Below are 9,531 nucleotides of genomic sequence, written 5' to 3'. Positions count from 1 at the left end.
TAATTTTCTTTTCCTTGTGTACATACAGTTGTCCCAACACCACTAAGCATAAGGGTTTATTCCTTGACTCTGAATTTTATTTCACTTATCTATTTATCTGCATGTCTATCCTTATGTCAGTACCACACTGTCTTGCTTACTGTAATTTTGTTTTGAATCCTGAAAGCAGAAAGTTCTACAATTTTGCTCTTTTTCAAGATGTATTTGGCTATTCTGGATGCTTTGCATTAGTATATACATTTTTGAATCTGCTAGTTAGTTTTTACAAAAGTTCCATCTGGAATTTTGATAGGGATTAGTTTGAATTTGCAGAATAATTCAGGAGAATGTTGTCATCTTAACAATAGTAATTAGTGGCCAGCGCCATGGCTCACTAGGCTAATCCTCCGCCTTGCGGTGCCGGCACACCGGGTTCTAGTCCCGGTTGGGGCACCGGATTCTGTCCCGGTTGCCCCTCTTCCAGGCCAGCTCTCTGCTGTGGCCAGGGAGTGCAGTGGAGGATGGCCCAAGTGCTTGGGCCCTTACCCCATGGGAGACCAGGAGAAGCACCTGGCTCCTGCCATCGGATCAGCGCGGTGCGCTGGCCGCAGTGCGCTGGCTGTGGCGGCCATTGGAGAGTGAACCAACGGCAAAGGAAGACCTTTCTCTCTGTCTCTCTCTCTCTCACTGTCCACTCTGCCTGTCAAAAAATTAAAAAAAAAACAAAACGATAGTAATTAGTCCAAAATCATGAACATGGATGTCTTTCCATTAATTTAGATGTTCTTTGATCACTTTCAACATTATTTTGCAATTTTCAATACATTTTGTTAAATGTATTCCTAATGGCTTTATTTGCTTTTATGCTATTGTAAGTGGATTTTTTAAATTTAAATTTGGATTGTTCATTATTAGTGCATAGAAATACAAGTGTTTTCTAAGGTAGACAATGCCCATGAGGAAAATTATATTCTCACTTTAAAACTTTCTTTCCCTTTGGTCTGAAAGGGAGGTTTTTTCTACTTACTGTATACTTCGCTGATGGCGAAGTGAATCTAGCTATGAGATTATTAGTTAAGTTCTTATTTTGGCTATGCTATTACAGAAAAATGTTAGCCATCTCTTTTATAAGGTCTAAAGATTAAATTGTGCGTCCTACAGATTCCTTCATAATAGAATTAATTTCCTACCTTGAAGAGAATAGAGAAATGAAAGAACAAGTTGGGCTTAGAATAGAGAAATGAGGGAGCAAGTCCTAGATCGCTTGCTGACAATAGCAATATCACATGAATACTTAGCAAACAGTTTCAACCATTAGATAACAACTTAAGAAAACATTTACCAGAAGGTCCAATGAATTATGTATTTGAAAATACCTCTTAAATATCTAACATGGTGTAGTTTGTTTAACCAGTAAACTTAAGCACAACCATATAAAATGTTTTTAGTTTCTTTCTACCAACAAAAATGTTTTTAGTTTCTTTCTACCAAAAGTTTAAAACATATGATACACAGATTCAGGTCACACAAATTAAAATGTATCTTTGATTGATTTTAGCAGCTTAAATTTATGGACAATCTTATCTATAAGCCAATTAAAATAAAACTCTTAATAAAATTTCCCCATGTGGACATACAATATGTACACACATATAACATAGCATAATAGACCAATATAGCAATTTTAATAATAGCTTTTAAAATCTTTAACTCTTTTTGTCGATTGCCAATTGATTTGAATTGCTTTTTGTATTTAGTAACCTCAGTTAACTATACTTTCTCTCAGTTGGTACTGTTAATACATTATTGGCTTCATCTGTTTACAGAGCCGTCCCAAAGTACTGAATACAATAGAAGTGGCTGGAAAAAGTCCATAGGAACCTATAGGAGGACAGCTAAACACAGAACCAACAACGCTTTAGTTTTATGAGCAGCACATCATATATAACTGTGGATGACAAAAGACTTTAAGTCGCCATGTTTAAAATTATAAACTCATCAACCAACCAGAGGCACTTGCTTACTGCACAGTATTTTTGAAAGCACCTGTAGGATTTTACAAGTATTTAGCCCTTTTGGCCTCTGGGGCTTTCTCATTAAGATAACTATCATGTCTAGTAACACAAGATCATTAGACTTTTTAATTCTCAAACATTTGTATTAATAGCATTTTCCATTATAGAAACTTAAAATTTAATACCACATCACATCTTGACAGTACTTCTAATATAATCCAAATAGACTGATTAGTTGGTGTCTCTATAAGATGAGAGACATAGGTCCTTCTATTTTTTTCAGTTGGGCCCAAACTGGAAAAACAAAAGTCCAAGATTTACTGGAAATTTTAGAGACCAGATTGTTTGAAACTTTGATTTTTTGAATGCCTGTCAAGAATGCCAAGAAGGCTCAAAATCCAAAATATCTGGTTGAAATAAGATTCCTTACAATCATGACATAACATAGACCAAATTTGATCATTGTTACAAGGTGATTATTCAAATCTTTGAAAATAAGCTCATATTTAAATAACCCATAGTTCTTAATAAAAATTCAGCTGTTTTTGAACAATTAGAATTTAACAGAGATCAAGAGAACATAATAGATTACTTTAACACATTGCTTTAACAGAGCATCAGAGTTTAATTCTATGTCAAAGAGAAATTGAGCTTCCTGTGACCTTTACTGTGAGGTTTCCTTTCTTTACCTTCTTTCATATTGGTGACCATGTTTCTGTGTTTCTGTGTGTAACACAGAAACCTTAGAAAAACTACTACAGAACATGCCTGTGACTATAGACTTGTAGTTCAGGCCACCGAAGATTAGAGATGGGACACGGGCACTCCCTTGACTTGCATCCTCTGGTCTGCTTTAACACAAACCAGGAGGAAAAGAAAGCTCGGCATCAGAAGCAATGGGTGGCAGGCCTATTAATGGCTGATCTGTACAGTGATCTGCCCTCAAGGAGACCCAACAGGCCAGTCCACTGCAGTGGCTTTCAATGTGGTAAGCCTGGGCTTCAGCAGAAGTCAGCTTGTGAAGAGCCCTGGCAGCTCTGCCAAGAGTTGGATCACTGGAAATGGACTTGCCCTGGAGTCGAAGGATGCCCAGGTCAGAGCCACAGATCTTATTGGCTCTAAGCTGAAAAGCCCTTCACTCAGCCCAACTTCCAAAGTGACCACTGCAGCTGAGGGTATGGTCAAGTAGTGTCAGCAACATTGCAGGCAGAACTGTAAATTTCTTGTTAGAGATGCCACCTGCCTTTACCTGGCCAGCTCTCCTCCCAGGCCAGCCAAGTAATGAAAGTCAACAGAGTGCCTTCCCTTAGGAGGTTCACACCTCCCTTAGGATATACCCCATGTGAAGAGATAGATAGGTCTGGGCCTCTTAACTTACAAGGCCTAAAGCCCAACAGATTATTATCAAGCCCCTTCTATCAGGTTCTATTTGCCTCTCAATCAGAAAACTTAATTGTAGCTTAGACAGCACCTTTCTTAGCTCCTCTAATAATGACTCTGTCCTTTGTTCTAGTCCCTGTTTAGCGCACTTGGGCCTCATTCCTTTGTAATCATAACCTCTACTCTACCACCAATGGCTCTACTCCCAACCTGTGTGTACTGATGGTCCTCTTCCCCACTTAATGCTGTATAATTGTTCAAACCTGGTAAATGCCACTCTTAGGATCATTGGTTACTATCCTCACTCTGTCTTTTATGACCTTGTCTAAATATGATCAGAGTCGGCAAACTTGGAAGGCTTCCATAGCCTTGGCAACTCATGACGACAGCCTAGGGTGGTTACTGGCGTCATAAACTAGAGTGTCAATTTGTTGGGTCAACAACAGGAGCACTGTGCACTTGCTCCTCATGTGGGATCTCTGTCCTTAATGTGCTGTACATTTTGATTTAATGCTATAACTAGTACTCAAACAGTATGTTTCACTTTGTGTTTCTATGTGGGTGCAAACTGTTGAAATCTTTATACTAAATTGATCTTCTGTATATAAAGATAATTGAAAAGGAATCTTGATGCAAATGGAAGGGGAGAGGGAGCGGGAGAGGGGAGGGTTGCGGGTGGGAGGGGAGATATGGGAGGGGGAAGCCATTGTAATCCATAAGCTGTACACTGGAAATTTATATTCACTAAATAAAAGTTAAAAAAAAGAAATACAAGTGTTGTTTTTTTTTTTTAAGATTTGTTTATTTACTTGAGAGGCAGAGTTACAGATAGAGAAAGGTAGAGACAGAAAGAGAGGTCTTCTGTCAACTGGTTCACTCTCCAGTGACCACTGTGGCAGCCAGAGCTGGGCTAATCTGAAGCCAGGAGCCAGGAGCTTCCTCCAGGTCTCCCATATGGTAGAGGGGCCAAAGCACTTGGGCCATCTTCAACTTGTTTCCTGGGTCACTAGCAGGGAGCTGGATCAGAAGTGGAGCAGCCAGGGCTCAAACCAGTGCCTATATGTGATGCTGGTGCCACAGGCAGATGCCCAACATAATACTCCACAGTGCCAGCCCCTACAAGTGATTTTTTTATATTGCTGTTGTATTTTGCTACCTGGCTGAACTCATTTATGAATTTTATTGTGTGTGTATGTGTGTTAAGACTTTCTATAGACAAGGTAATATCTTCTGTGAATAGAAATAATTTTACTTCTTACTTTCCAATCTGGATGCCTTTTATTTATTTTTCTTCCCAATTTCCCTGGATAGAATTTATGTGCATGTTGGATACAAGTGACAAACATGGATTTCTTTGTCTTGTTCCTAAAATTATGAGAAAAATATCCTTTCTTTCGACAGCAGGTATGATGTTAACTCTGAACGTTTTTGTAGATTTTCTTCATTGAGTAAGTTTCTCTTTATCCCCAGTTTAGTGTTTACATCATGACTTGGTGTTAGATTTTGCTAAGTGCTTTTTCCATATCTATTGTCATGTTTATTCTGTTAATAAGGTATTTACATTGATTTGTTCCTATATCTTGGATCAAACATGTTCCTCTGATAAAACCTACTTGGTAATGGTCTATTATTTTCTTTTCTTTTCTTTTCTTTTCTTTTCTTTTCTTTTCTTTTCTTTTCTTTTCTTTTCTTTTCTCTCTCTCTCTCTCTCTCTCTCTCTCTTTCTTTCTTTCTTTAAAGATTCATTTATTTATTTGAGAGGCAGAATTATATACAGAGAGAGAGATGGAGAGACATAGAGAAAGGTCTTCCATAAGCTGGTTTAATTCCCAAATGGCTGCAACAGCTGGAGCTGGGCCAATCTGAAGCCAGGAACCAGGAGCTTCTTTCAGGTCTCCCACATGGGTGCAAGGATCCAAGCACTTGAGCCACCTTCCACTGCTTTCTCAGGCCATTAACATAGAGCTGGATCGGAAGAGGAGCAGCTGAGACAGGAACTTGGTGCCCAAATGGGATGCTGGCACTGCAAACAGAGTCTTTAACCTACTATGCTACAGCAAAGGCTCAATTTTTTTTCCTTTCTTTCTTTTTGGTCTATAATTCTTTTTATGTGTTTTGGATTTGTTGTGGATTTTTGTTGAGGATTTTCCCACCTAAATTTATGAGGATTTTTTTAACTTGATTTTGTTGCATGTATTTCAGTTTTCCAATACAATGTTGGAGTTATACATATAGATAGTAAAAACAGTTACTAGTAGACTAATACATTTATCATCTCACATTGTTTCATTTATATAACAGGAACTGATAAAAAATCTACTTAATTTAATAAAAATCCCTAATATATTATCATAAGGAATATTTGTAGTTTATTTTCTTGTGGTATCCTTGTCTGCTTTGGTATCAGATAATATACTCACATAGGGTTTTCTCCTCTTGTAAATTTTAGAAAAGTTTGTCAAGGATTTGTGCTCATGTTTTTTTAAACATTTGGTAGAATTTAGAGAGAGAGAGAGAGAGAGAGAGAGAGAGAGAGAGAGAGAGACAAGGAGAAAGAGAGAGATATTTCATCTGCTAGTTTACTCTCCAGATGGACACAATGGCCAAGATTGGGCCCATCCAAAACCATGAGTCAGGAAATCCACGAGGGTGGCAGGAACCCAAGTACTTGGGCCATTTTCTGCTGCCTCTCAGGCACATTAGCAGAAAGGTGGATAAGAAGTGGATTCAATACCAGACATTCTAAAATGGGATGTTGGGTATCTCAAGTTGAGACAACCTGCAGCATCACAGTGTCTGCCACCAAAGCCGATTTTCTGTTTTGTCTATTGTTTTTAGATTCTCTGTATCATTTATTTACATTCTACTCTAATAATTTTTACTTTGATTTAGTTGACTCTTCAGTTTCTTAAGGTGAAAGTTGGGATATCAATTTGAGATCTTTCTTAAATATAGGCACTTACAAATATAAATTTTTCCTTGGGCACTGCTTTAGCTGCTATGTTGTATTTTCATTTTCATTAATGTCAAAGAACTTTCTAATATTACTTGTGATTGCTTCTTTGACCATTGCATATTAAAGAATATGTTGCTTAATTTCGATATATTTGTGGAGTTTCCCAGATTTTCTTCTTTTGTTGATTTCTAGTTTCATTTAGTTGTGATTAGAAAGCATACTCCAAGGCCGGCGCCGTGGCTTAACAGGCTAATCCTCCGCCTTGAGGCGCCAGCACACTGGGTTCTAGTCCCGGTTGGGGCGCCGGATTCTATCCCGGTTGCCCCTCTTCCAGGCCAGCTCTCTGCTATGGCCCGGGAAGGCAGTGGAGGATGGCCCAAGTTCTTGGGCCCTGCACCCGTATGGGAGACCAGGAGTAGCACCTGGCTCCTGGCTTTGGATCAGCGAGATGCGCTGGCCGCAGCGACCATTGGAGGGTGAACCAACGGCAAAAAGGAAGACCTTTCTCTCTGTCTCTCTCTCTCACTGTCCACTCTGCCTGTCAAAAAAAAAAAAAAAAGCATACTCCATATGATTTTTAATAATTTTAAATTTACTGAAACCTGCTTTATTACTTTAAAGTGAAGAAATAATAGCTAACAATTTCCTAGAATAAGTGAAAAACATTGATTCACTCATCCAAGAATTCTAGTGAACGTCACGTAGGATAAGCTCAGAGAGACAGTATCACCTTTATGTTTTACTGTGAAGAATGTTCTATGTGTGCTTGAGAGGACTATATGCTAAGATGTGTTAGTGGAGTAGTACTTAGTTATCTATTTGGTCTAGTTGATCTATTGCATTTTCAAGTTAACTTTTATATTTTCTTGCTGACGTTGTGTCTAATTTTGCTATTTTTGAAAGTGAAATATTAAATGATGCAATAATTATTATGAATCATCAATTTCTCAAAAAATTAATCTTAGTTTCATGTATGCCAGATGATTTTTAATTTTTATGTGGATTCAGATTACTCTTTAGTATTTTTTCATTTTAGCCTAAAGAACTTTCTTTAGTTTTTTATTTTTTGAAGGACAGATCTGTTCAGATAAATTTTCTCAGTTTTTGTTTACCCAAGAATATGTTTGTTTCTCTGTCATTTTTGAAGGACATTTATGGATATCCATTTTTATGGATAGAGAATTTTTGGCTCACATTCTTTTTCCCTCAGCAGTTTGAATATATTATTTCATTGCTGTGGCCCCCATGGGTTCTGTTGAAAATCTGCTGTATATCTTATTGATGATCCCTTGTATGGAATGAGTTTTTCTTATTATTTTAAAATATTTATTTGAGAGGCAGAGTTATAGAGAGGGAGAGACACAGAGAGAGAGGTCTTCTGTCTGCTGGTTTACTCCCCAAATGGCTACAACAGCTGGAGCTGAGCTGATCTGAAGCCAGGAGCTTCCTCCAGGTCTCCCACACAGGTGCAGGGGCCCAAGCACCTGGGCCATCTTCTACTGCTTTCCCAAGTCATCAGCAGGATTCTGCACTGGAGGTGGAGCAGCACCCAAATGGCAAACTGGCACCGCAGATGGATGTTTAATCTACTACACCACAGTGCCAGCCGCTGGGATGAGTTTTTTCTCCCTTGCTGCTTTAAGATTCTCCCTTTGCCTTTCAACCGCTTGATTGTGATGTGTTTAGTTGTAGACTTTTTTTTGAGTTTATCTTACTTGAAGTTTATTAAACCTCTTTGATAAATAGATTAATGTTTTTATTAACTTGAGGAAGTGGTTAACTTATTATTTCTTCAAATATTTTTTCTACCTCTTTCTCTCTTCTCCTTCTAAAACTCTCATGTGTATGTTCATACACTCAGTGGTGTCCCACCAGATAATATTTTCATTAGTTTTTCTTTCTGCTTCTTACCCTGATTAATTGCAATTGACCTATTTTCAAGTATCCTAATTTTTACTTCTGCCATCTGAAATCTGTTGTTGAACTCCTCTAGTGAATTTTCATTTTCGTTTCATTGTAGTTCATAACTCCAGAGTTTCCACATAGTATCTTTTTATATTTTCAACCTATTTATATTCTCTAGTTTATGAGACATTGTTCTCGTGCTTTTAAAATAATTTTGGGCATAATTCCCTTTAATTCTTTGAAAATGTTTCTAATGGCTGTGTGTGGTAAAAGGTTAATGCAGAAGACATGAGATCTTTACTGTATATTACAAAGAGAAGATTGGCTTTGTCTGGTTCCTGCTCTATAACCTCCAATCCCTTGATATATTCTGTCTGATAATACTGTTTTTGTATACAAAATGACCTGGGCCGTGAGTCGATCCAGAGAGTTAATGCTAGCAATGTGCTTGAGGGTGGATGCTTTCTTTTGTTTGTCTGGGGCCCTAAAATACACTATATAGCTTGATAACTGTGGTCAGGGAGGCTGGGGACTTAGTTAATTAATTACATAGGTGTTTAATGTCTACATAATTGACCCTTACTAAAAAAACTTTAAACCCCAAGGCATGTGAACCTCTCTGGTTGGCAATACTTAATATACACTGTCATACAACATTGGTGGGAGAATTGTGTACTCACTGTGTGACTCTACTGGGAGAGGACGACTGGAAATTTCTGTCTGTGTCTCCTGGACTATCCTGTGTATGTTTTTTTAATTTCATGATTTTTATATGTATTCTTTATGTGTAATAAGCTATAATCATGAGTATATACATTTTCCTGAGTTTTATGAGTTCTAGTAGGTCACCGAACTTGAGAGTGGACTTGGGGAACCTCTATACAAGCTAATTTAAAATAATTGCCTAGTAATTTTAATGTCTGGAGTGATTTCTATTGACTGTATTTTTTTTCCTGTGTATTGGTCATGCTTTCTTATTTCCTGTCATGTGCCAAAATATTTTGTTAAAAACTGTATATATGGTTCCCCTTTGTTTTTTTTCTTTCAGTGATTTCCCCAGATTTATAGTTTCCTGATAACAAATTTATTTCTTTATCCTTTTGTTTTTTTCTTTGCCCTTTCATCTTTCTCATTACCCACCTTCTTTCTCTTTTTTCTATATATTTCTTCTATCATTTCTAGAGATTTGAGTCATATAAGAGAAGCTGACCTTGTCTACCATCTTAAGCCAAGTCTCAGCATTTTGTATAATAGCAAGATTTAAGAACAATTAAATGAGGAATGATTAATTAAATT

The sequence above is a fragment of the Lepus europaeus genome, chromosome 16 (assembly GCF_033115175.1).
Source record: "Lepus europaeus isolate LE1 chromosome 16, mLepTim1.pri, whole genome shotgun sequence".
In the NCBI taxonomy this organism is placed as follows: Eukaryota; Metazoa; Chordata; class Mammalia; order Lagomorpha; family Leporidae; genus Lepus; species Lepus europaeus.
This window is presented reverse-complemented; position numbering follows the sequence as displayed.